The sequence below is a fragment of the Planococcus citri genome, chromosome 3 (assembly GCF_950023065.1).
Source record: "Planococcus citri chromosome 3, ihPlaCitr1.1, whole genome shotgun sequence".
Lineage (NCBI taxonomy): Eukaryota > Metazoa > Arthropoda > Insecta > Hemiptera > Pseudococcidae > Planococcus > Planococcus citri.
In genome coordinates this window covers 73996022-74023533 of record NC_088679.1, presented here as the reverse complement: position 1 = coordinate 74023533, position 27512 = coordinate 73996022, and the positions used below count along the sequence as shown (strand labels likewise).

Genomic DNA, 27512 nt, shown 5'->3' with positions numbered 1-27512 from the left:
CTGTAGCAGGATGAGATAGGCGAATCACTCTGTAGTGAATTTTCTCACACTGTTTTTGCAGTTTCCTTATTTCGGCGTATGACAATAGGAATAATTGCACTACCCCCCCCCCCCCCCCACCGATCCTCCGGCATTCTAAGGAACATTTTAAAGCAAACTTGCTGAAAAAAAGTTGGCTTTATTAATAAAATGACGAACGTTTTGACTTTTGATTGGCACGTCAGCCGAAATTGCAGACTTTGCTTTTCAACATAGGACTCACACGAGAATTATTCACCAGCCAAAATTTGAAATGCTGAAGTGCATTTTTCGATTTTTGGTGAATTTTTAAAATTCAAATTTAGCCCAAAAATGAGAAAAAAATCAAAATTTTCCCAAATCGAGCTGGAAAGCTGAAATTTAGCATGTATCCTATTTTCAACCTGTCCAATCGATTGGAAACGGTTTCGAACCACTTTGAGTAGTTCTGGAGCCTCCAGCAGATTTTCAATGTTCGAAATTTCCATGAAATTTTAGCACATATTCACTCTGTACTCCAAATTTAGCAAGCTATCAGATCGACTGCATGTGGGTTCGAGTCATTTTGAAGCCTTCAGCAACTTTCTGAAAATTCCTGGAGTCTCAAGAAGATTTTTCAGTTTTTAATTTTCATAAAATTTTATCAAATGGATGGAGTTAGAAAGCTAAAATTTACTCTGTAAACTAATTTCAATACGATAATATGAACTCGACTGCATGTGGTTTCGAGAGGATCATTCCACGTCAATTGGACCAAGAAGTGATGGTTGGGTTCGGCGATTTTTTTGAAAATTTTCCTGTGGAAAGACCTACCGAAGGGATGACCAATGGCGCAAATCGCAGCCCTCTACCCCATTTTTAACGGCAGCCAGGGGGTGTCAAAGTTTTCAGCTAACCTAAAATATCATCCATTTCAGCAGTGGATTACTCGATAACCGCGATACCTACCAAAATGGAACTTTTCCCCATAGTTTTAGGGGTTTTGAAAGGTTTTTTGGTGATATAAAAATCAGTGTTGCCACTTTTTTTCGTTCAAGAAATTAGCTCAAAAAGTTTCAAAATGTAGTTTTCATATCGTTCCGACTCTCAAAAATTCTGAAAAAAATATATATTATGGACAACTGTTCATCCTGAACAACATATTAAAAAATTGGGATGGTAACTTGTCGAAAAGTTGATTTAAAAAAGTATAAAGTTTGCGAAAAAATGCAATTTTTTGATTCAAAACATGAAAAAAAGTTTTGATTGGTAATGTTGACCAATATTTGACCCCTATTTTTACGTATCCGTTGAAAAAGTTGAAAAAATCCCTTCACTCGGTGAAATTAACTCATCACAAAAAAGTAAAAATTCGAAAAAATTCAAAAAATAAACAAAATTTATTTTTTTTTTGCTGTAAGTGTGATTTTTATTAACTTTTTCATGAAATACGTCAGAAAGAGGTCAAAATAAGACAACCGAATAAATTTAAACTTTTTTTAATGTTTGGAATTGAAAATTGATTTTTTTTCAAATTTTGATTTTTTTGGTGATGAGTTCATTTTATCGAGTGAGAGGGGGTTTTCAACTTTTTCAACAGATACGTAAAAATAGGGGTCAAATGGGTCAACTTCACCAATCAAAACTTTTTTTCATGTTTTGAATCAAAAAATTGCATTTTTTTCGCAAACTTTATACTTTTTTAAATCAACTTTGCGACAAGTTACCATCCCAATTTTTTAATATGTTGTTCAGGATGAACAGTTGTCTATAATATATATTTTTTCAGAATTTTTGAGAGTCGGAACGATATTAAAACTGCATTTTGAAACTTTTTGAGCTAATTTTTTGTACGAAAAAAAGTGGCAACACTGATTTTTATGATATCACCAAAAAGCCTTTCAAAACCCCTAACTATGGAGAAAAGTTCATTTTGGTAGGTATCTTGGTTATCGAGTAATCCACTGCTGAAATGGATGATATTTTAGGTTAGCTGAAAACTTTGACACCCCCTGGCTACCGTTAAAAAATGGGGTAGAGGGCTGCGATTTGCGCCATTGGTCGTCCCTTCGGTAGGTCTTTCCACAGGCAAATTTTCAAAAAATCGCCCAACCCACCTACCACTTCTTGGTCCAATTGACGTGGAATGACCCGAGACGTTTTGAAGCTTCTAGCTACATTTTGGAAATTCCAGTTTTCCAAAAAAAAACGCCATGAAACCTGTTCAAATAATCTTAAGCACGCATGCTCCAGTTCGGTGCTTGTTAATGACCTTCGTGTCCAATGAGGTACCCCTTATTTTTTTCTTCAAAATCGGTTTATTCCAGCTCGAAACATTTTTTTTTTGCTCATCGAATTCACACTTACTCATTTGAAAATTCTAAAAATCCACCCTTCATGGATTGCAGGCAGTTACAATCCGTTTCGGAGCCTCCAGCGACGTTTTGAAAACTTCGGTTATCTGAAAAAATGTCAAAAAAAAGGTGCCCGAATAAACTTTAGCACGTACTGTGCAATGTGAATTTCAGCTTTTCTACTCCATTATAGATGAAATTTTGCGGAAATTCCAAGTTTCAAAAATTTACTGGAGGCTCCAGTAATTTTCAAAAAGTCGCTGGAAGCTCCAAAGTAATTCAAAATCCACCCGCAGTCGACTTCATAGCGTATTAAAATCAGTTTGCAGAACGAATTTTGGGCTTTCCAACTGCACTCGATGAAATTTTGTGGCCACTTCAACTTTCGAAAATCTGCTGGAGGCTTCATGAACAGCTCAAACCCACTCGAAACAGTTTCCAATCAATTTGGAAGGTCGAAAATAGACAACATACCGAATTTCAGCTTTCTAGGTCAATTTGACAAAATTCTGATTTTTTTCCATTTTCAGCCTGGATTTGAAAAATTTACCAAAAGTCAAAAATTCATCTAGAATCTGAAATTTTGGCGGCTGGTGATATTTTTTTGCATGCTTTTTTGATCTGCCTTAGATTATTATTCAACGAGCTAAATTGTTTCAAAATATAGGTATTTTTTGAAATTTTTTCAATCTTTCAAAATTTTATTTTAAGTAGGAACAAAGTGTTTTTTTTTTAAAAACTTCCATGCTTTGGGATTTTTTTGTTGGTGAATGAAATCATGTAATTTGAGGAAAAAGAGACTTATTCCTCAAATGAACGAATAAGCATATACCCCATTTCGATTTCATTCATTTTATGATGGGGGGGGGGGAGAGCGGAGGATGGGTTGACATAATTTCACGAGAAATCGTTTTTAAAGTCATCTCAAAAAGATGTAAGTACCTAATGAAAATTTGAACTTTTCTAGTCAGGGTTCTACTCCCTTGAAAAATCTAAATGTTTCGAAATTTTGAAAATTTGTTGAACGAAAACGTATATTTTGACTTATTCCTCCCCCCTCCTCCCTCGAAAAAAAGAGAGGGAAATGTCACTTCATGACATTTTTTTCAAGAAAGGAGAGATGCTTGAAATATTTCTCTTTGTAGTTGTTCTGTGAAATTCTAGAAATAAACTAGGCGAATCAGTTGTGGTGGTAAAAGATAGATACCTACCTAAGTATCTAATATTAGATTCCATCGTTGCAATTTTCTGGTGGAGGGGCTCAAAAATGTGATTTCCTTTCGGTCGAAATTTTTTTCATTACCTGTACTTAATTAAGTACATATTTGGATTCAGCGAGTCAAATTACCTCGATTCTCACTTCTTTGGTGATGATGTCGCTAAAATTTAAATACGCAATCTTACCCTTTGTTTTTCGACCTGGAATCGGAAATTTTTCATGAATAATCGAATTTCGAAAAATGAAGCAAAATACGTGCTATAATTTGCGAGAAAGCACATTTTAGGGCAATTCAGCTCGCTCCGAATACAAAGTGAATTTTTCAGAATTGCATTTTTTGACTCGATTTTTCGTGAAAAAGTTTGGATTTTAGAATGAAACGAGGAGTGAAATCATCACGTAGCGAGTGAGAATTAGAATAATTTGATTCGTTGAATCCATTTATGATGATGAGAAAATATTTCGATCTTTTGGGCTCATCTATAGAGTGGGTAGTGTGATCGAAACACGTTTTTTTGATCATTTTATAAGATTCGCTTCTCGAAAAACGGTCAAAATTAGTACGAAAGTGCGTAGACTATTTTCATTTCTGTACTTGAAACATTCTGCATTTTATTTTGTTCTGGTTTTTACGTCGCTTTATCGCTTAGCGATAAATGAGATAAGAGTTTTACGTTACTCGAGTCGAGCTAAATATATGCACAAATAGGCTTGTTTGCTGGGAGGATTTTTCTTGCAAGGTTTTCAAGGCTTTTTCATTGCAAAAATATTCGTGTTCATCATTCGGAGTAGTTAATCGTGTCGTCGTGGTTAAAATAAGTACGTAGATCCTATAGTAACTCGTTCGTGTATGGTACTCGGTGTACTATTTCGTCTTCGATTCCGTTTTTTTTTTCTAAATAATTTTCGGTTTTATAGTTTTTACCTACGAAATTATCGTACGTTGTTACATTTATTCGACAAATGATATTTGTTCGCGTGGTGCTTCGAGAGTGCTTCATTACTTCAATGGAGTGTTCGTTCTATTAGAAGGAACATATTTTCATCTGTAGCATTCTGGGTGAGTTTGGTTATTGATTCGCTATTCCATTTTTAATTAAAACAATTTTTTTTTTGCATGAATGATAAAAAACTTGGACGATATTTTAGACACCTTTTACGTGTTTACAATTTTTTTGAAACTTTCTAGATTGTTTTTGTGTCATTTCGATACATATCCATGATTTAAATTTTTTAGAATCAATTCGTTCGCGAATGATGCACAAAGAATGATTCAATTCGTTCGTGAATGATTCACCCAAAATTGAGCAAATGAATCGATTCGTTTGTGAATGAGTCACTAAAACGAATCGATTCGTTCGCGAATGATGCACAAAGAATGATTCAATTCGTTCGTGAATGATTCACCAAAAATTGAGCAAATGAATCGATTCGTTCGCAAATGAGTCACTTGTACGAATTGATTCGTTCGCAAATGAATCACTAATACGAATCAATTCGTTCGCGAATGATTCACTTATACGAATCTAATCATTCGCAAACGAGTCACTTGTACGAATCGATTCGTTCGCGAACGAGTCACTTGTACGAATCGATTCGTTCGCGAACGAGTCACTTGTACGAATCGATTCGTTCGCGAACGAGTCACTTGAACGAATTGATTCGTTCGCGTATGAATCACTAATACGAATCAATTCGTTCGCGAATGATTCATCAAAACTTGAGTAAATGAATCGATTTGTTCGCGAACGAGTCACTTATACGAATCTAATCGTTCGCAAACGAGTCACTTGTACAAATCGATTCGTTCGCGAACGAGTCACTTGTACGAATCGATTCGTTCGCGAATGAATCACTAATACGAATCAATTCGTTCGCGAATGATTCATCAGCATTTGAGTAAATGAATCGATTCGTTCGCGAACGAGTCACTAATACGAATCTAATCGTTCGCAAACGAGTCACTGGTACGATTCGATTCGTTCGCGAACGAGTCACTTGTACAAATCGATTCGTTCGCGAACGAGTCACTTGTACAAATCGATTCGTTCGCGAACGAGTCACTTGTACAAATCGATTCGTTCGCGAACGAGTCACTTGTACGAATCGATTCGTTCTAGAATGAATCACTAATACGAATCAATTCGTTCGCGAATGATTCATCAGCATTTGAGTAAATGAATCGATTCGTTCGCGAACGAGTCACTAATACGAATCAATTCGTTCACGAATGATTCACCTACAAATCAATCGAATGATTCACCAAGAAATCAATCAATTTATTCACTTAATCGCCAATTGCTCGTAAATGATTCAATTCAATTGTAAACAGATCAATTGCTGTTGCTGTACAAATGTTTCAAAAGTTTTTTTTTACAATTGGCCCCTCCAACACCTTATACTGACCCCAAACCCATCCCTCGACCCTCGCCCACTCGCAAAATATCCTAAAATTGAGAAAATCGTGTAACAATATGATTTACTTGTGGGTTTTTAAGAACGCTGTGGACATGCACTATAGTTATATTCTCTCAATTTTATGATTCGACTCCTCCGAAGCCCTGCAATTGATCCTTCTCCCAAATTTCGTAAAAATTGAAAAAAGTCGTTCGACGTATGGTTTACCTAACTATACATATTAGGTTTTTGGAAATGCTGAACACGAAATATCATCTCATTTTACTTCAACAGCTGCAATAGCTGCATTATTTAGTCCTTCCTTCGTAAATATTGAAAAATCACGTCTTATAGGCCACGATTTGTTAGGTATTTAAAAGCCCTGAATGCGTTTATCAGCTCATTTTTTGATTCGACTCTTCCAAAACCCTTCATCGGTCTTTAGATTTTTTGATAATTGGCGGGGGGTGCAAAATACCTACCTACATGAAAACTGAAAATATCTAATGACATATTATGACATGGCTTATTAAATTTTTGGGAACATAAAATACGACTTATTTTTATGATTCTGTCTCTCTAACGCCCTGCTTGGTCCCCTCTTAAATTTCCCTAAACCTTGATAAAACCGTATACGACACGCGGACACCCTGTATGAATATTTTTTCAATTATCCCTCTCTCATAGATCATATGTATACTTACCTAGCCCGGAACTATACACCGAAACACTGCCCTTCCATATCTGTGTATAATCAAAACGCGCGGAGAACAATTCGTATAGCTTATTTGGGCCCCTTTGAACTCACCCAACATCCATCTTGATACGTGTACAATATAGCTTGGAAATTATTTTTAGCAAAATTTTCATAATTAATGGAAGATATATTAGGTAGCATGGCGGCGGCCCGAGAGAAAACCCTGAGAGTGTTATATTAGGGTTGGGTTAGCAGCGTTATACTTTATTAGCTCTAAATGTACACATTAATTGGTGTTCGGTCCCTTTATTGTTATACGCGATTCCGAGGAAACGTTTAACAAGGGGTGAGTTAATAATTTAGGCATTCGTTGGTGGTGGCGTTGTTATATAGAGTTACTACTACGAGTAGGTCTGCTAAAAACGTAAAAGCATACGACGACGCCTGCTGCCTTTGCTTTAAGCTTACGAAAACCCACCATAGCTGACTGAGATCGAGGGCGAAAGAAAATCGCTCTATGGAATGCACGATATGGTATGTGAGGCAAACAGGGAAGGTTTTTTTGTGAACATCAAGAAGCCACGATTCGACTCCTCGTCCAAATACCTATACACGTAGGTACTGTGTAGATAGATACCTATTATTAAAAGCATAAATCGAACTTCGCGTCTCATCGTATAGTCGTGTAAAAAGAATCCAAGTAGGTATATGCACGAAAAGAGGATTTATTATCGAATATACATACACATAGCTATGCTACCCCTACACACACTCACTCCAAATACCTACATCAGCATCGTGAGCGCGAGGGTGAACATTATCGAGGGTTGTTATAGGTAAATAGTCGCGCATATATTACCTTATATATACGAATTGTTTCCGGTGTAAGTATATTTTGGAAATATCTATCTTACGTGCGTATACTACATACCTACTACTCGTATTTATATAAACAGTCGAACAGCACACGACGACGGACGATGACGATGGAAAGGAAAAGGAAAACTCGACTCGCACAGCACGAGACGATATACGTGTGGTACACGAATTGGAAAAATACAAAGTATTCTCACTAGTTTCGTTATTCGTTTCAATTGCTACCTATTTAGCGAAAGGTGAAATTCGATAATTTAACAAAGACATTATTACACCCGCTGCTTGCTCGCACACTCCAGCGGTGTTTTTTATTTATCGGTTATATATCTTTTTTCTTCTTTCTTTTTTCCATTTTCCCCTACGACTCCTTGGAAAAGCTCGTTGTCGACGTGTATGGTGCACGGTAGCGTATTAACATTCCTGGAACGCGCGTCATACTCGTAGACGAGGTGATTAATCTGTTTCCAGAATTTCGCACGTTGTTATACGAACGTAAGCTTTTTAGCATCGTAGCTCTTGATTGGTCAATTTGTTCGTCTAGCGAGCTCGACGACGACTCTGTATATATGTAAACAGCTACAGCTACACAAAGGCTATGAGAGTATATCAATTTCCGGCAAATTTTCCTGTTGAACTTGAGATAGGTACGAGTAAAAATGCGCGCAAAAAGGACCTGCAACGAGCAGGAAGCAGAAAAGCTGTGTTCATTTTTTTGTTCAGCGAACGAGCACGATTTAAAATGGTGTCGTTTTCAGAACAACGACGACGACGATGACGACGATGATGATGAAGAACGCCGCACCAGGCTGCCTCATCGTCGGTCTCGATGTCATCAATTAATGGAACTAATGTTTCGGAATATTCCGTTCGCGTGTAATTTTCGTACCATCAATTCACCCCCGATTTAAATTATATTATTGAAAATCATCGGGAAATATTTCCTCTTCGCTTTTTCCCGCAAGCTCTATATGGGTCTTCTTTGTTTTTTTTTGCTCTTTTTTTTTGAACATCGACCAGCCTAATTGTTAATTTGATAGATTATATAGTCTAATCAACAGGTGAATGTGTATAGAAATTATGCGGATGCTCGGAGTATAGGGAAGAAAAAATTTAAATGAATGATGATAGCGCTTTTTTTGTGGTTGTTGTTAATAGGCTAGTTGAAAGTTTTGGCAAAATTTCGATACAATGTGTGTATACTGTATATGGTCTATACTATATTTTGAAGGATGGAAAAAAATGGATGATGAGGGTGCTAATTGGTTTATGATTGTGTAGCGTGTTTTTTTTTCATTTAGGTTGGAGAGAAGTTGGCGAAGATGGGGAAGAAATTGGTGTGTGGAAAGGGGGGGGATTATGTGAAAATTGCTTTGTGTAAGCTTTCATTTCTCTACTGACGTATTATACCTGCGTTTATTCAGGGTGTCCACAAGCCTGGAAAACCTGGAAAACATGGAAAAGTCAGGGAATTTGGTCACTCAAATCTTCAAAAGCTGTTGCCCTCGCTTCGATCAATCTTGTTTTCTTTTCTTTTTCGAAGGCTAGATGGAAATTTCAAGATAATATAAATCAAGTTTTAAAGCCAAAAAATATCGTTTTTATGCATCTCGAAATACAAATTCACACAAGAGCTTTCGCACTCACTTGAGCCTGTTCTGTTTTCTTTCTCAAAATCAACATCCTTCAAAAAAAAAAACATCATTCAAATTTATAAAATATTTTGAAAGCCAAAAAAACTACCCACCCTCACATAAAGAAACCTCGTTTTATGTCTCTCAAAATGCAAATTTTCAACATTTCAAAAAAAAAATTTCACATTTTGGGGTCACACAAAACCAAAAAAAAAGAAAAGAAAAATTTTCAAACGTCATATGAATATTGTATAAAATTGGCCAAAGTTGATATTTTTCTACCACATCTGTTGGGGGAGAAAGTAATTATCTGGTCCTCGTCCGCAATGTAGGGGGAGTGGATTGCATATTTGAACGCATTACTTTTGTTGATTCTCGATATAATTGCATTTCTTCGCATAAACGCAATTATCCACCAACATTATGTCCTCTGACTCTTTCCTAAGGAGCCTCGTGAACCGAAACAGATACACGATTTAACGGCGAACTTGATATTGTGAAGCGCGAAGTCATAAAATAGTAGAAAACGTCATAAATTGTTCAGGTAGGAAGCCCTGATGGTAGATCTTCTCAGGGTTAAAGTGTACGAAGGAAATTATGACATCTCAATTAGCCAAATGATAAATTCATGTATTTATAATGTAAACTCGTAGGTAATATCACAGGTTGCTCAAATCGTATACATGAATGAGACTTCTATAATTAAATGATAATTATAAACTTCTAGTAGAAAACGTAATAAATCGAATGCGTAATTGTGGTGGCAGGCTTTCAAGTTTTCAGTTGCATATTGAGCCCAAAACTGAAAAGCTCATATACAACCCCCTGTTGGGGTCTTGGTTAAGGACATCACGTTCTCTGGAGTGCCGTGTCTACTGACAAGCTTTTAACCCCGACGCCCGAGTGCTAGTTACATTCCACGGTTCCTCATTTATGATCCTTCATGACTTATATCCCACAATACAGTGGAGATATAAGAACGCGTAAGGCGTGACTCGATGTGTTGGTCCATGATGAATGGGATAAGTTCCAAGCGTCCTTAGAAAGCGTATCCACAGCATAAATTCAAATTCTTAATTCTTGATCACCAAGGTATTCCACTGGGAAGCAAGAAGTCGAAAGCGTGAGGAGGAATGCGTACAACAACTGGAACAGCTAGCGTGAGGAGTTGTTGGAACTAACAACTGAGGAAAAAACGCTTGTGCAGGAGCTTATAAGGGTGAAAGTTCAATGTAAAAGTAGCAGGGATGACAAATATTTTGCGTGAAAGTAGGGTCATAACGGCGCGCACGTTGCGTAGGTCTCATTGGCGGTAGCAAATTGGTGGTGGTATCGTGGAAGGGTTGATGAGTCGCGAATATTACCGGTGACTGACGTCACGAATACCTTAAATAAAATGCGTATGACGTGACGACTATCTTGTAAAATTACATAGAAACATTCATTTTCTACCGCTACACATCAATCCACAAATTTTCATTCGACACCGCCCCCTCTCAAAAACCTAAAAATAGCTTCTTTTTTAGATATGGGGCCCAACATGTATCTGTCCCAGGCACGCATCTACTCTGCTATTTTTTTGTCATTTTCATACTGGAATAAGTAAAGCGTATAATTGCTCTTATTGTACTTATTCTTAGTTCTGTCAGTAAGAATTATTCTCCATTTTTGGTTTTTAATTCGGAATTTTTGCACTCAAAATTCACATCCCTCTCCCCTCCACCAAAAAAATTGGACCGCTACACCACTAACTGCTCTTGCATGTTTTATTTTCTTTTATTTTCAAAGTTCAGCTATTTTTTATACCCCAAGAAGTATCCAGTTCGAAGAGAAACATATGAAAAAAATTACACCCCCCCCCCTCCCCAAAGTTATTCTTCAATTAAAGTATGTATGTGGTAAGTATGGAAAATTGGAAAAAATGGTCTGGAAAACCTGAAAAAGTCAGGGAAAACACCCTGTTAATTTATGAATTTTCGAGATTTTTCTGAAAATGTGACATACTCGTACTTACTAATTTTCAAAGTATTATAGCCAATTTATTCTCTTTAAATTTTTCAAAAATCTGACATAATTTCAGAACGTCATGACGCTTTTTTCTACTGAAAATTTTCCATTTTTTTGGACTCAAAATAAGCTGGAAATAAGGTGTCGTCGAATTTTTCATTTTTATTAACGTTTTCTGACTAATTTGAGGTCGCTGAATCCGAAAATGACGTTCGTTTTGCGATCGGACTCGTATTCCGCGAAATAGTCGCAATTTCTCAGTGATGCAGCATCCCACGACACAAATGCACACCAGATTCGGACTTGGCGACCTCGAATTAGTCAAAAACGACATTTTACTCGATTTTTTTGGAAAATCAAAAAAATCCAAGAAAAAAACGAAAATGGGTCGTGCAATTTTTTTGACAAAAACACTTTAGGTCACCAATAGAGCTGAAAATTCGTGTAGGGGTGTTTCTTGGGACGGCGAATTCATTTCCGGTTTCAGATTGTTCCGGCAACGCTTCCTTCCACTGAAAATTTGCCATTTTTTGGCTCTAGATGAGCTGGAAAAAAGTTGTCAAATTTTGCATTTTTAATATGACGTTTTCTGATCAATTTGAGGTCGCTGAACTCGAAAATGACGTTCATTTTTCAATCCAACAGGCCCGGATGTGTCAGAAAACGTCATTAAAAGTACAAAATTTGGTGTTTTTTTCAACGTAATTTTTGAGCTCAAAAAAGTGCATTTATTTTCGAGTAGAAGAAAAGCTTCGTCTGGGCTTTTGAACACCTGAATCGAATTGAGTAAAAAAGCTGCATTTTGAGCCGAAAGATGACTCATCGACATTTGGGCGTAATCGAGTTGAATTTTTGGGGGGAGGGGGGGGGGTTGGGATGGCGAATTCATTTCCGGTGTCAGATTTTCCCAAAGCGTCTACTGAATTTTTTTTCAAGTTTCCCAAAATCAACTTGACGCGAATCAGTGTTACACAGATCAGCGTCACGTTAACTGAAATTTTAGGCCCCAACTTTCTGGGAAATGATCAATAATTAGGAAAATTACTCGTTTTTTTGTTTTTCACACCAAGTTTCAATTATTTTCAACCAGTATTGTCAATAGATCGCGACGCGTGTTGATTTTTCAATTTTTTCAAAATTTGATGCAATTTTGGGCCCAGTATTTTTTTGAAAATGGTCGAAAAAGAAAATCACTTCCATTTTCATTTTTTTCGAGAAATTTTAACCTACATTGATGAGTCGATCACGTGATGGTCTATCAATTTTTTTCGATTCAGATAAAATTTTGAGCTCAAAATTTTTCAGAAGAGGTCAAAATCGAAAATCTATAGCATTTTCGTTTTTCTCGCCAAATTCTAACTCATCTTGATTGGTCACAAGGTGGAGACAACCATATTGAATCGGCGGGAGGGGGGTTTACGAAAAATGAAGGAAATTCCCCAAAAATGGCATTTAAAGGGCCGTAGCACGTAATTGTGCCTTGATTCCACTCAAAAAAATACATAACCAAACTCTTATGAGTTCCCTTCAATCTTCATTGAATTTTTAAAAAATTGTTCCCCATCAATTTCGGAAAATAGGGGTCTTGAGACTTCAGTTCCCTATTGTACCTCCCCAAAAATTTTAAATACTTACCCATATTCTCACATGGCCACCAGTTGAAAAAGTATGTAAAATGCGTTGCAAAAAACTCCATTAATCCACTTTGCTTTGACCTTGAATTACATGTTTAAAATTTTGACTGAAAAAAATATAATGTACCTTTTCAGTGTATTTTTGAATTTTTTATTCTTCATTCAACTTCGTAAAAGAATGAAATTCAGTCCCCAAAATTTTTTCATTAACATATTCCTTATATTTTTTTAAATAATTTTAATCCAATTTTTCAAAATCTGGTATTACCAAGTTCAGATTCTTTTTTTCATCAAAAAAAACTTGTAGGTTTGAAAGGCTCCATGAACGACTTGAAACCGACACCAGTTAATGTAAAAGCTGAAAACAGGATTTAAATCAGTTACCTCCTGGAAAAGATACCCCCTCTTTGAAACATCACAACCAAATTCATAAATGTTTTGAGATTCTCAAACCAAAGGTAACCTTAGTAACGTATATTTGGAGCTCGCGAGCGCACGCCATTGATGAATTCAATTAACTGGCGCGACGCTTTTGTTAACAGGTCTTTAATTATTCATCGTGGATATCGAAAAAATATTATATGTTCGCGTATTACCAACTATACCTAACCATAACCATACCCTCGCACATATAGAAATTTATCAATGAAATACTATAACCGCAGGTTTTATACTTTTACTCTCTTTTTTCATTTTTTTTTTTTTTTATTATTATTTCGTCGACTAAATAAATATTTGTTTTAAATTACCGACAATTTTCGTATTATTACTATAAATTAATGTTGATTTTATCCTCAATTCGTTCTGTGTATGCTTCTATGTATATAGGTAGTGCAAACCTGTACTGCCTACCACAAATCCACGATGTATGCATAATATAGAAGATATAGGTGCCTGTTTTTCAACAATAACATTACCGAAACGAGCGTATATACGTAATCTGACTAGAATTACGCGAGTATAAAAAGTTAATTTGACAATTTAGGCTACGTTCCTCGACCTACCTATATATTCTTTATTATTACAAGACGTACTGTACCTATAGAATAAACACGCTATGCCAATAATTCATGGAAAAGCACTCCAATCATTCGTTGTATGTAGTAGGTACAGCGATGAAAGAACTTCGAAAAAAATAAATTGGCAAAAAATCGAGGCATACTTTTGCACTAATTCAAACAGATTGGAAAAAGGACTACGTTAGTTCAATTTGGACTATACAATTGAAAGAGCCTCCCCTCATACTAATATGGTAAAATTAGTCTTTGACTCAATTTGAAACGAATGTCATCGTGATCCGAAAAAAGATGATACTAAAGTTCAATTTTTTGCCCTTCCGTAGCGATTGAAGTGAGTGAAATTTCCCCACTTTTTTGCCAGATGGATTTTAAAATTTGAAATTTTATCATTAATGGAGTAGGCATACCCTCTGAATGAAGAGTTGGTATTTTTGATCCATCTGTAAAGCAGAGATTGAATTAGAGGTTTGAGGAGCCAAGGAGGATATAATATTGGTTTTTGGATGAGTGTCTTAGGATTGATTTGAAGATCATTCAACATTGTGATGAAATTTGAAATGGGCCATTCTATATGATCAAAATGTTGAGGGTTGGGTGGTTTATTTGAGTTTTGGAGTGGATGGGAAAGGTTGTTGGATGCATTTGAGATGAATTTGTTTGTTATAAGAGTTCTTCTAAAATCTGGGGGTAATTCTGCTACTTCACAATAAATGATATCTATTGGAGAGGAATAGAGAGCTCCTATACAGATCTTTAGGGCTGAATTTTGAATTGTTTTTAAGATATTAGAAGTCTTATTTGAGATATATTCGCAAAACATGGGCTTCCATAGCTACTCAATTTTACTGCGAATTAGAGATTTATACAAGTGAATGTAATAGTTTGCGGGATGGATTATACTTAGTATTTTTGATTATTTTCAACAGATTTAGGCGTTTCATGAAATCTGATTTTACTTTTAGGAAATGAGGAGTCCAATTTAGTTTTCTATCAAAAGTTGAGTCAAGATATTTAGTAGTGGTTTTAAATTCTAAAGAGTGTCCTTTGAAGTTGAGAATGAGATCTGGAGGAGTATTTTTTTGGTGAAAAGTATACAGTGTGTTTTTGACTCTGAGCTGAGAAGGTTAGACCATTGGAATCTGCCCATGATTCAATTTTTTCAAAGGTTTTTTGAATTACTTGAAGAGCTAGTTGAATATTATTTGAACTAAAGGAAATGTTTATATCATCAGCAGAGATTCTCAGCGAAATGGGTCTAGGAATAACATTGGAAATGTCATCAATCAAAAGTATAAATAAAACTGTGCTAAGAACTAAACCTTGGGTGACTCCATTTTCAATTTCAAAAAATTCTGAGTATAGTCCGCCAACTATGAGAATGCACTCGTTAAATGTCCTTGAACGCACGACAACCGGTTTTTCAGGGGGTATGAAAATATGTAACGAGAACAAAATGTCACTATTGGCCAACAGCTCAAAATCACTGTTATTTTACAACATGCATACTGCATAGGTAGGTAAAATCAATAAATTGAGGAAATAAAATTACAAATTTGAAATAAACTATTTTTGATGAAGGGGGGGGGGGTGGCCAAATCATCCTCAGAATCGTCGTCATCTTCACTCTCTGAGGATGGATCGTCTTCTGATTCACTACAGTGCTCTGTTGGAGATGAAACAGCTGCTTACAAAAGACACCTGCTTATGTATAAAGGGAAAGAGTTATGGTACAGAGATGCTACAAAAACTGGTTTATGTAGAATCAGGAGTTCTAAACGTTGTTATTGTGAACAGGCCCATTTTTTTAACCCTTACCTGTGTTATTAACTAGCATGACGCGCATACCTGAGAGCCCACCTACAGTAGTTTAGGCCACCCTTGCACTTGGCAACAAAACTAGGAGTGCATTCTCATAGTTAGCGGACTATACCTATGTCTAATTATCTATGTATTGTTAACTCTCACTCTAAAAGTACGGTTTGTTAAGAAATTCTGAATAAAGTAGGCCAAATGTCCTCAAATTCCAATGGAATGTATTTTTTGGAGAATTTTATAACGCCAGGCTTTATCAAATGCCTTTTCAAAATCAAAAAAGACTGAAAGAACACTTTCTTTATTCTGGAAGGCTGTACTAATTTCTTTTTGGAGACTAAAGAGGTAGTCTAGGGTAGATCTGTTCTTTCTGAAACCACTTTGATAAATGCTAAGAGAGTTTGAGGAATCAATATACCTACTACCAATGAAGATGGTTAATACCGTAACCACTTTTTCAAGTATTTTGCAAGGAACTGAAGTTAAGGAGATGGGGTGATAACTAGATTCCAGATTTGTGGTTTTATCAGGTTTTAATATTGGAATGATTGTTGCAGTTTTCCACATTTTTGGGAAGGAATCAGAAGTCTAAATGTTGTTATATACTTAACTGAAGTAAGTCTTCTTTTCCAGTGTCTGAAAGGTACTTTAACATGTGAGGGTGAATTTCATCAGGTCCAGGGGATGAATCTTATAATGTTGTAGCTTAAACAATGATTTAGCTCTTCAAGAGAAAAAAGAGAGTTGTATGGTTCTAGATTTTGAGGTGAAAAGTCTAAGGGGGTGGATTATATTTGTGTTTTTAGTGTTTGGAACACAGAGCTATAGAGACAGTTGCAGAAGCTTTTGCAAGAGATCTATGTAGCTAAGGTGATTGCAATGTCATCTATTGAGTTTATTTCAGTGTTGCCATCTACTAAGTAGGGTATTTCAGTAGGTAGGTACTAAAGCCCGGAACGATGTCGTTAGTCGTTACAACGACATCGCTTCAAACCTGTTAACGATACTGTTAGTAACAGGTTTTTCTTATCAGTGAATTATTCACATCGCTTTCTAACAAGTTTATTTGAAGCGATGTCGTTAGTATCGCTTTTGGCATCGCTATCGCTAACGCTTTTGAATATGACTCACACACACTCACACACCCCCGCGCTCATATAAGCGTGCGCAACCATTCATATATTCATGCAACAGATAAGGATTTCTGTGCCGATGCATAAGCGATGCTGAAATAATCGTTTTATGAAAAGTGATTGTAACAACTAACAGGTTTGGGTTTTATTTGGCGATACCGATTACTAACGGGTATCGCTTTTAAACGATGCGATAGCTGTTATAACTACATCACTAACGACATCGTTCCGGGCTTTAGTAGGTACCAGAGCTCGAACTGGGACAGAGTAGTACCCAGGTATACTCGTATTCATATTTGGTTGAAGCGAATACCGAGTACTCCTGGTACCCAGTTTGATGAAGAGGAACCCAGGACTGGGACTATCCTGTCCCAGGTTGGCCTTTGACGACGTACGCATCAGCTATGACTCATTTCAATTTAGAATCGAAGATGAAAATTTGTATGGGTGTGTGTGTGTGTTGGGTAAGTGTTTGTGTGATGTACATGAAAAGAAATGAATGAATGAATGAATGCATTGAGTGACGTAATACACTAGCGAGAGTACCATGGACTACTTGGTTACCGACTGTATCTGTCAGCAAAAATTGAACCAAATACAAGTAGGTACGGTATTGTACTTGGTTAAAGCGGATACCAGGGTAGTACTTGGTCCTGGGGTTGCCTGACCCAGGGCTGGGTATATTTGGTATTCGGACCGGTTCTAGCTCTGGTAGCATCGACCTTGTAAATAATCTTGTTGCCTCCTCTAATAGACCAACTGTGTATATGGATTCTAACGTAACGAAATGGCACCAACATCTCACCACTACTAACACAAAGTTTTACAGAAGTGTAAGGTACTGGGTTTGGGAATGACAATGCGCATGTGTGACTTAAGAAGAACAGGCGAGAGGAGGCGCGTCATCTGGTTTGTCGTTGTAGTTGATGTTGTTGTGTTGGTTATCTTCCCCTTTCTCCGAGCGGGTAACCTAGGGTAACTGGCACATGACCATTTCCATTCCCAAACCCAGTACCTTACACTTCTTGTAAAACATTGTGTTAGTAGTGGTGAGATGTTGGTGCCATTTCATTACCATTGCACAGTTGGTCTATTAAGAAGTGAACATAAAGCGAACTGAATTAAGCTGCAAGTTCGATGTCTGGTAGGTACTCAAGAGGGTAGCAAGTTGAAAAAATGTCGCACCAGTTCACAATATAACTAGTAGCGCATTGAATGCGTAGCCAGTGTACCGGCATGACATCATCATTGTCATCAATCATGTCAAACGTCAATCACACATATGAACGACAGGTGTCAAAGCATAACTCCTCCCACTTACGCATTATCAAATTTTGGGGTGCGTGCTCAGACCAAGTGCAAAAACATGTGGGTTGTACTCGCTATACGCTACTATCTATATCCGAATCAACCCGATACAACCACTAGCGGGTGTAGCTGGTATTTTAACCAGATACCGGAGATACCGGTTAACAGGTAGTGTAACCGTTATCAGCTCTAGTACCTATATAACTTCCTTTAAGGATTTGAACTTTTTTCCACATTTCTTTTGTAGATGTGCTTTGGATGATGCTCAACATGAAATTATTCCAACTTTCTCTTTGTTTAGATAAGTTGATTTGGCAAGCAATATCTCTTTTTTTCTAAAAATCAATAAGGCCAAGAATTTGATTTTTTTTTGGTACTTTTTTAATGATCTGTTTCAAAGTTGATTTTCATTTTTGAAAATTTTTGAAAAAGCCCATGACATGAAAAAAAAAATTAAAAAATGAGAAATTTGTTCAAAAAAAATCAGAAAAATGAAAAAATTGAAATACGAGTAGGTACCTAACCTACCTTTCATTTTTCTATAAGGTGCACTGGGGGAAGTTGGAATTTGGGGTAAGTTAGAAAACTTGCTCTAGCGCCTAGAGGTTTGTATCTGGCGAAGTGCCGCTAAAGGTGTCTTGAGGGTACTACCCCTACTTCATCACGGCATAAAAATTTTCGCGGTTTAGTTTCATTTTAGATGTCTTTGGTTCAATTGTATTTTGTTGTTGTTTTGAACTTGTTTTGAATTTGGTCTAAAATACAGACTTTCTATTTCTTAGTTTTTTGCATATAGCGGACGAACCGTGCGTCCTAGTGAAAAACTGATGAGAGTGATCTCAAAGAGAATTAAATTCTCTACAATTTTGTTTCCGTGCAATTTTTCTAGGACGCTCCGTTTGTGATCTACGCCTCTGCAAAGTTTAGCCTGTTCTGACTTCCCCCAATTGGGGGAACTCAGAACAGTTTATATTTTATTCCACTGAGCGAAAGCTACTGTGTCAATCGCGCTAAAATTTTCACCATAGGTTAAGAACCCTTATGGGAACCTACATAATGAATTTGATCCATATTGGTTCATTAGAAGGGGAGTAACCGCCGGTCAAAGTTGAAATTGCGAAAAATCGTTCTGACTTGCCCCGGTGCACCTTAAATCAAATAAAATTTCCTCGCAGTCTTAAGTTAGTTATTTATTTTTTTTCGGTGAGGGAGGGAGGGGGGGGTATTTTTATGCGGTAAAAGTGTGAAAAATCGGTCATGAAAAAGTAATGAGTTTTTTGTCGGGGGGTTTTGTTAGACACCCTGTTGAATTTTTGATGATGCGAACAGCTGGTTTTCATGTGTTTCAGCAGAAGTTGGGACTTTCGGGCAGTTTTGACTAGAATGCATTGGAAAGCCCTTTTTTTTTGGAAAATTTCAAGTAGAACAACATATGTGAGAAGTCAATTTTTCTACTCTCTAACTTTTATCAGAGAAAGGAAAAAAATGATCTGGCCCGAAGGAAGCGAGTGCTAAAACTTTTTAATTCAAGGAATAAAAACCTATGGTTTTTGGCAATTCTCTGATTTTCTCTGCTTACTCACACAATTTCTTCTCCACTTTTCCCAACTCATCCAATTTTTCGCCTACATTTTTCTGTCTTGGGGTGGAACACCTCCTCACCCCTCCCGTTCAGCACGCCTCTGCCCATCACTGATCACATTCCAACCACCCTCTCCACCTCCCCCTATTCCTCTCACCCTCTCACCTCAAATACAATTATACCCGCGAAAATAAAACAACATTATATTATACGAGACGATGTAATTATATTATAATTTCAAATGAACCGAAATCTCGAAACTTTTTTTTTTTTTTCATTATCAACCCGCTAATGAATTCGCACCGCGAAAGGCGAAGTCGAAGGGCACTCGACTGAATGCTAATTAAACTCGAGTAGTTTAATTTTTCAACTTCGAACGCAATTTAAATCTATATTGTTGGTTTATTAGCCGAAATCTGCGTGCCACCTCTCGAATAAAAGTTTTAATTTGAACCTTGGCCCCTCTGTTGAGATCATAAGTACACTATAAACTTGCGGGTTAATTATTCTCGACCAACAGCACCAGCGTCAGCTTCGTCAGCGTAATTTTTCAAGTAGGTACCTAGCTCGGATCCGATTGCTTATTGCTTTGATTTTGCATTCCCCTCGAGCAGCAGGAGGATCTGCAGCAGCTATTCTATCAGCACAAATATTTGCCATTTTATATAGCAAATAGTTACAATAGAGATGAGAGGGAGAGGAAATCGTCGTCGCTGGTGGAGGTACCTACTGTGGGTAGTTACCTCGATACATAAACACGCGTTTTTAAAGTCTAAACATACCGCCGACGTTTACATATACATACATTTATAGTACATAACGGCAATTTATAACCTTTTTTTCGCATTTCGCTTCACGATATGGTATAAAGAGGACTGCCACATGTAGAGGGAGGCGGGCAAAGGGCTCGCGAAAGCTATGAGCTTTAAACTGTACACAACCCCAGCACACACACATAATATATACGAACACAAACCCCGAAGAATTTAGATGTTGATATATATCTCGGTACGAAGGTAAGCATAAATTTCACTTGTCTTTTTTTTTCGTACCTTCCCCCTTGGCGTAATTTTTCGTTTGTGTGTTTTTTTCCTCCCTGTTTTGTTCGCGTCGTCGCGCTTTAGAGCAAAATGTTAACTTTTTCACACTGCCGAAGCATCGTATGTTAAAAATGTAGTTAAACAATGTACCGGGAATTTGTTTGGGTTTTTCGTATATTATAGTGTTCGTTCTCGTCTCTCTACACCTTGCCCTCCCTACCACCCTCCGTTCGTTGAATTCTCTGTACGGTCTTTTTTCTATTTTTTTTTTTTTTTTTACAGTGTACTACTCGTTTTTTTTCTCTCTTTTTTTTTACTAATTTGCGAAATATAAATGTTGGTGTAATTAGAATTTCATCGAGTTATTCAACTCGATGCAACAACGAGTACCTCCTCTACCCTGCCTTTCACCTGTTAGTAGTGTAAGGTAGGTAAAGGTATACGGAGTACTATGTATTCATTTTTTTCCTTCCATTTTTCGAGAGCTCGCCCGGCTCGTGTTTTTTTGTTTTTTCTCTCTTATATATACGTCTTTTTTAATTGCGATTTTATTTTAAGCGATTTTTTCTGCTTTTTTCGTCGCGTTGCGCTGCGCCGCGCCGTTTCGTTTTGAACTCAAAGAACGGAAGTCTAAGACTCGTATATTTCATAGACTTTATACCTACCTACGTAGAATATACATAGCTGCTTTTTCTGTTGAATATTCGCTCGGCCAAGTTGTGAAAAACATAGCGAGTGTTTTTTTTCTTCCTCCTTAATGAAATGAAATCTTTTAAATTTTTTTTTTTTTTTCACGTTTCAATCTAGTAATTAAATTTTACCTACGTCGAGTAGATCGATTTTGTGTACTTTGGTAGGAATTCAAATGTAGGTGAAATTTGTACGAGAATTTTTTTTTCACCATGAAAAGAAATTATGCTTATGTGTACTACTGTACTCGCGAATGATTAAAAGCGTTGCAATTTAGTCGGGGTTTCTACGCGGAAAGTACGAGTGGGTGATTCAGTTCTCCTTCTTTGCCCTTTCATCGCACAAAGTCAAAATTGGAGCGTGAGAAGACACTGAGATCGAGTTGAAAAAAATCAATGAATTCATGTGATGATCGTTGTCTTTTCCGGATGCATTTTGAATAGAATGGATTGCAAAAAAAAAGTAAGAGAATTTTGACCGAATTTGGTAGAGGCCTTCATTTCGAGTAGAAAGTCTCTCAGAAAAAAATCTTAGTTTCGGAAGTGCCCCTGGAGGAGAGATATACCATAAGTCCTGAGTGAGAGAGCATTTTTGAAAAAAAAATTACGTTTTTTTTTTCGCTCTAACCCCCACCCAATCTGTTTTGGGAAAAGGGTCCAGTTCCAAAGGAAAGTATTGAAATTCTACATATCCCCAGGTCATTGCCATCAAAATCAAAGATCATTTTTTTGAGTTCTAGTAATTGATTGGAAATTTGCAAATGACTTAGTTTAGGGTAAATTTGTGTTTCGAAAATTTTTTCTTCTCAAATTTTCCTTGATTATATACATATCAAAACATCAAAAGATGTAATTTCCGCTACATGGAGAATATTTTGGAACACAGTGGTGCCAAATTTTGGTCATTATTGTCTGTTAGAAAAAAAATTAAAGAATTGATAAGGTTTTAGCTATTTTTCTGAATTATGAAAGAAGTAAAGATTTATACTTGAATCTTAACCTCGAATGATAATTTGTCAAAAATTCAGAAAATGAGCCGAAAAGTTGTAAAATTGACCTTTCAGTGACTAGAAATTTCCACATTGATAAAAAATCAGTGTTGGCTTGAGCAAAGTTTTGAGAAAACTGCTTGAAATTTTGTTAAAATGTTATGCAAATAATAGCTAAAATCTGGGGAAATTTCATTTTATTTATTTAAAAATGTTTAAGAATACAATTTCAAGAGTATTAAGTAAGTACATGAAATGTTAGGAAAATTGAACGAAGTATTGCAAAATTGCTTTAATGTACCAAAAAAAAATGAGTATTAGAAATTACGAAGAATTAATCAAGTGTTTGATTATAATGGATTGAATTATGAAAAATTACAGAAAATTGGTATCATCAATTTTGTAGTTTTTATTTTACTTTTGTTTTTGGGTTTCAATTTTCGATCCAACTTTCAGATTTATCGATTTAATTTTTAGTCTTGGATTTTATTTTAATTTCGATTTTCATTTCCAGATTTTGAATTTTGCCGTCATATTTTCGATTTCAATGTCAAAGTTTTCTGTTTCACGTTCTTTTTTCGAATTTTTTTCAATTTTTCATTCAATTTCCAGAATTTTCGTTTTATTATTCAAAATTTTCAGTCTTTACTTTCGTTTTTCGAATTTTTTACAGTATTTGAAGTAAAAGTTTTGGAGACTCGATGTTCATTAGATTCTTATAAATTCAATTTCAATGTTCTCGATTTTACTTTGAGTTGGTTTTTGATTTAATTTTCAAAGTTCTATTTCGATTTTATTTTCAATTTTTCATTTAAATTTCAGAATTTTTTCAACCATGTAACTCCAGTTTTGAATTTGTTTATGGAGTTTACGATTTTAGTTTTGGTTTATGGCCATTTTTAAAATTTTTCATTCGATTGTTTGTTTTCAATTTTTTTATCTTTGGGTCATTCCATGCCAAATCGGCGGATTTTTGCACGAGGGTTCTTCGATTTTTTTCAAAATCAGATATTGTGTAGAGGTCATCAAACGATGACGAATGACGCAAACCGGACATTTTTTCGATTTTTTTTGACGGAGCTGTGGCGCTTCAAAGTTCTCTAAAATTGCCGAAAATGGAAAATTTCAGTTGCGAATTGCTCCAGTTGTACGTGGTATAGAATTTTGAACTTTTTTTCAAATTGTAGTACTTTGAGAGGGTAATCGACGAATTATGTCAAAATCAGTGTTGCCACTTTCTGAAACCTAAAAAACTCGATTTGAAAACTTATAATTTAAATATAACCACGATGTCCACCAGTAAAAATTCTGAAAAAATTCTCAGTTTTAGTCCTTTTTATGTAGAATAACATATCAAAAAATTGGAGGGGCATTTGTTTTCATTTTCGATAAAAAAAAATTACAAGTTTTATTTTCATTGCAAAAGTACCATCAGAAACCTAAAAAATGAAAATTTTTGCATTTTTGAAATATTTTATCAATGTGTGGACGAATGTGTGAAAAAATCCCCGTCACCCCAATTTTTTAACGGCGACGACATTTTTTCAATACATTTCACTCTTAAAATAAAATTATAGCACGACAAATGTCAATTCGTTGACAAATTGGGGTGAGGGGGATTTTTTTCACATATTCGTCTACACATTGATAAAATATTTCAAAAATTTTCATTTTTTAGGTTTCTGATGGTACTTTTGCAATGAAAATAAAACTTGTAATTTTTTTTTATCGAAAATGAAAACAAATGCCCCTCCAATTTTTTGATATGTTATTCTACATAAAAAGGACTAAAACTGAGAATTTTTTCAGAATTTTTACTGGTGGACATCGTGGTTATATTTAAATTATAAGTTTTCAAATCGAGTTTTTTAGGTTTCAGAAAGTGGCAACACTGATTTTGACATAATTCGTCGATTACCCTCTCAAAGTACTACAATTTGAAAAAAAGTTCAAAATTCTATACCACGTACAACTGGAGCAATTCGCAACTGAAATTTTCCATTTTCGGCAATTTTAGAGAACTTTGAAGCGCCACAGCTCCGTCAAAAAAAATCGAAAAAATGTCCGGTTTGCGTCATTCGTCATCGTTTGATGACCTCTACACAATATCTGATTTTGAAAAAAATCGAAGAACCCTCGTGCAAAAATCCGCCGATTTGGCATGGAATGACCCTTTAGTTTCTGATTCAATTCTCAAATTCTCAATTTTCGGTTCCATTTTCAGAATTTTCAAATTGCATTTCATGTTTTTCATTTCCCGGTTTCGAGTTGATAAGATGTACTTACTTACTTTTAGTTTTCATTTAAATACCAAAAATTGAAAATTTGATGGAATGTCTTGAAATTTGAGTAAAATATTCTATTGAAATATCAAACAAATAGTCGAAAATAACAAACAAAATTGATCAAATGTTATTGGATTTGAGTGGAATTTTTTTCATAAAGCACGTACAAGAATAATCATCAAAAATCTAAAAAATTGGCACAAAAAACTGCAGAAAATAAAATTATCTATTAAAAAATTATTGAAATTTTTACTAATTCAATGAAATTTGCCTGAAATAAAGTTGAAACTTGTTGAAATAATATTGCTAAAAACAATTAAAAATACCTACATTAAAAATTTGATAAAATATCTCAAAATTTGGGAAAATTTTTATGAAAATCCCATGGATTATAAAACTTTGGCAATAAAATTGATCAAACATTATTAAATTGGAATCTAAACTTTGACAAAACCTGTAAAATGGAGATGAAACTATAAAAATTGATGAAATTTCTGTAAAACACAAATAAACTTGGGAATAATTGCTCGAATGAACAAGATTCCCATTTGAGAAGTGAAGGAAAAAAAACTCAAAATTGTCAAAAATTCAATGGTTAGGTATTAAATGTTTTTTGACACCTTAAAAACTCTTCTGATAAATTATTTTGTTTAAAAAATCCAAAATGGTTTCCAAAAAAGAGGGAGGCAGAAGTCAAAAATCTCCCAGAAAAGATGAAATCTCAAAATTTTCCAAAAATAGCATCTTTGGTATCCAACTATGTTGTTTTTTGGGGGGGGAGGGGGGATTTGTCTTGAGCTTCTGATATTATTTCACTTGAAAAATAAAAAGGAGTCCAAAATACTAATCCTTAGATAAATAGAAACAAAACTCAAAATTGTCAACTTTTGAGCATTCAGTAGACGGTATTAAAATACGAGTATGTGTTTTAGGCACTGCGAGTATAACTATTTGATACCTCCACCCTTCTCCTGCCTCGCCCTCTCCCCCCTCCTCCTCACCTCCAAAAAAAAGAAAACCTGTTTAGCATACCTACATATTTTGTAATTTAATATGAGAAAAATGATACAAAATTTTGGATTTGGATCTCACCTGAATGCGGAATGATACAACCTTATGGATCGTGAAAAAGAATTTGGATAGCTTTTGTTCATATTTTAGTATCCTCAACATTTTAACAACGATAGTGGAAGTTTGGAGTAACTCAAAAAAAACTTCATATATTCCATCTAAAAATTTAGACCCTCACCGAGTGTTTGAATTCACCCAAATGGTTCAAAAACTGCACAATTAGGCAGATGAAATAAAAAACGAAGTGACTATGTTGACATATTATTATGTATTTCTCTCAAAAATGTTGTTTCTTGTCACAATCAGTAACTATCTTGCCTCGAGGTTCAATAGGGAGCCCAAAAACATCGAAAAATTCCAAAAAATCGAATTCAGCAGTGTTGCATTTAATAAAGTCCTTTCATACTTTGGGGGAAAATGTGCTGAATTTTCGTCTGATTATTCGTATATTTTCCCTTTCAACTTTCGAACTGGCTAGAATGGATGATTCTTCCACGAACTTGAACTCAGAAAATATGTTTAACGTACCGTAAGAAAATTGTAAAAATAATCTTACTCGTTATTAATTATAAGTTTCAATATTGTCATGCATTTTATTATTTCTAAAAATTGAACAATGAAATACTTTGCAATTCACTAATCAACATTTCAACTTTTTGTTTCAGGTGAGTTTTGATTATTTTCCGTAAAGAATTGTTCGATATAAACGATAACTCGAGTGGGTGAGTTACAAAATGGCAATTTTCCTATAATTCGACCTTATGATTTTTCAAACTTTTAGTTCGATCGTGACGTAAATTGCGGTGCCATGATTGGTAAAACATTTTGTGTTTCCGACATTTTTCATGCTGAGTAATTTCAGAATCTCAGAGTACTGGTTTCGAGTTCAGTTTTACAATTTTTAGAGCAATTTACTTCCCTTTAATATCAGATAGTTTTATCAAAAAAAAAAAAAAAAAAAAAAAAAAACTTGAAAAATTAAGAACATGATTTGACGTTTGTGCAGTTGAAGTATCGTCTTCATGCAGTTGCTGGTATTAATAATTATGGTATTTAAATAAATCAATGTTTTGTGATTATTGTTTCTTCAAAATTGGTAAATTATTTTTGAAAATCGTCGATTTCTCCTCGAGTCATGAATGACTGTAAATGAGATATTATATGAAGCCAATTCGAGTCGATTGTTTTCATCCCACTCTTTCGGATGGTTTCACCTCATCTTATATGTACCTACTTATTCTCACACATCGTATCTGTTTCCTTTTTCAACATCTTTACTCTTCTGTTCTCGCTGCTTTTCATAAGGATGAACTAGCACACAGCACACTATCTTCCTTCGAGCATTTTATTAAGCTACTTAATAAACCTGACGTTTGGAAAACTAGTATCGTATATACCTACATAACTCCAAAGTCTCCGTCGTCCTCGTCATCATCATCATCATCGCCGCACTGCGAATTCATTGACGACTCGACGCGCTTATGATACTCTCTCTCATTCTCATTTGAAAAGAAAAGCGACGCCATTTACTATATTTTGCAGCGCAATTATTGCGTAGCGCTGGCTGGAGATGTCTTTTCTACGCGAATTTTCTATTTTCGCCGAGCCACGGCGACGACGAGAGCCTACCTTAAAAGATAATGTATTGTTGGAATGAAAGATAAAGTTCCCCCCATTAAAAGCTCCTATTCTAGTTATGCATTATTAAAACGCTGCAATTACGAAGATTTAAAATTCAACATTTATTCGTACTCACCTGGTTTACGTTCATG

The 27512-nt window shown here is 35.5% G+C and overlaps 1 long non-coding RNA gene across 1 annotated transcript in view; it reads left to right on the top strand.

The window, feature by feature from the left end:
• The window catches only part of LOC135839107 (uncharacterized), a 52829-nt gene extending 26096 nt beyond the window's left edge, over nt 1-26733 (top strand). The window contains exon 2 of the long non-coding RNA XR_010557539.1: nt 26406-26733. This is a non-coding gene — a long non-coding RNA (uncharacterized LOC135839107). The remainder of the gene's footprint in view (nt 1-26405) is intronic.
• Nucleotides 26734-27512: the final 779 nt, after the last annotated feature.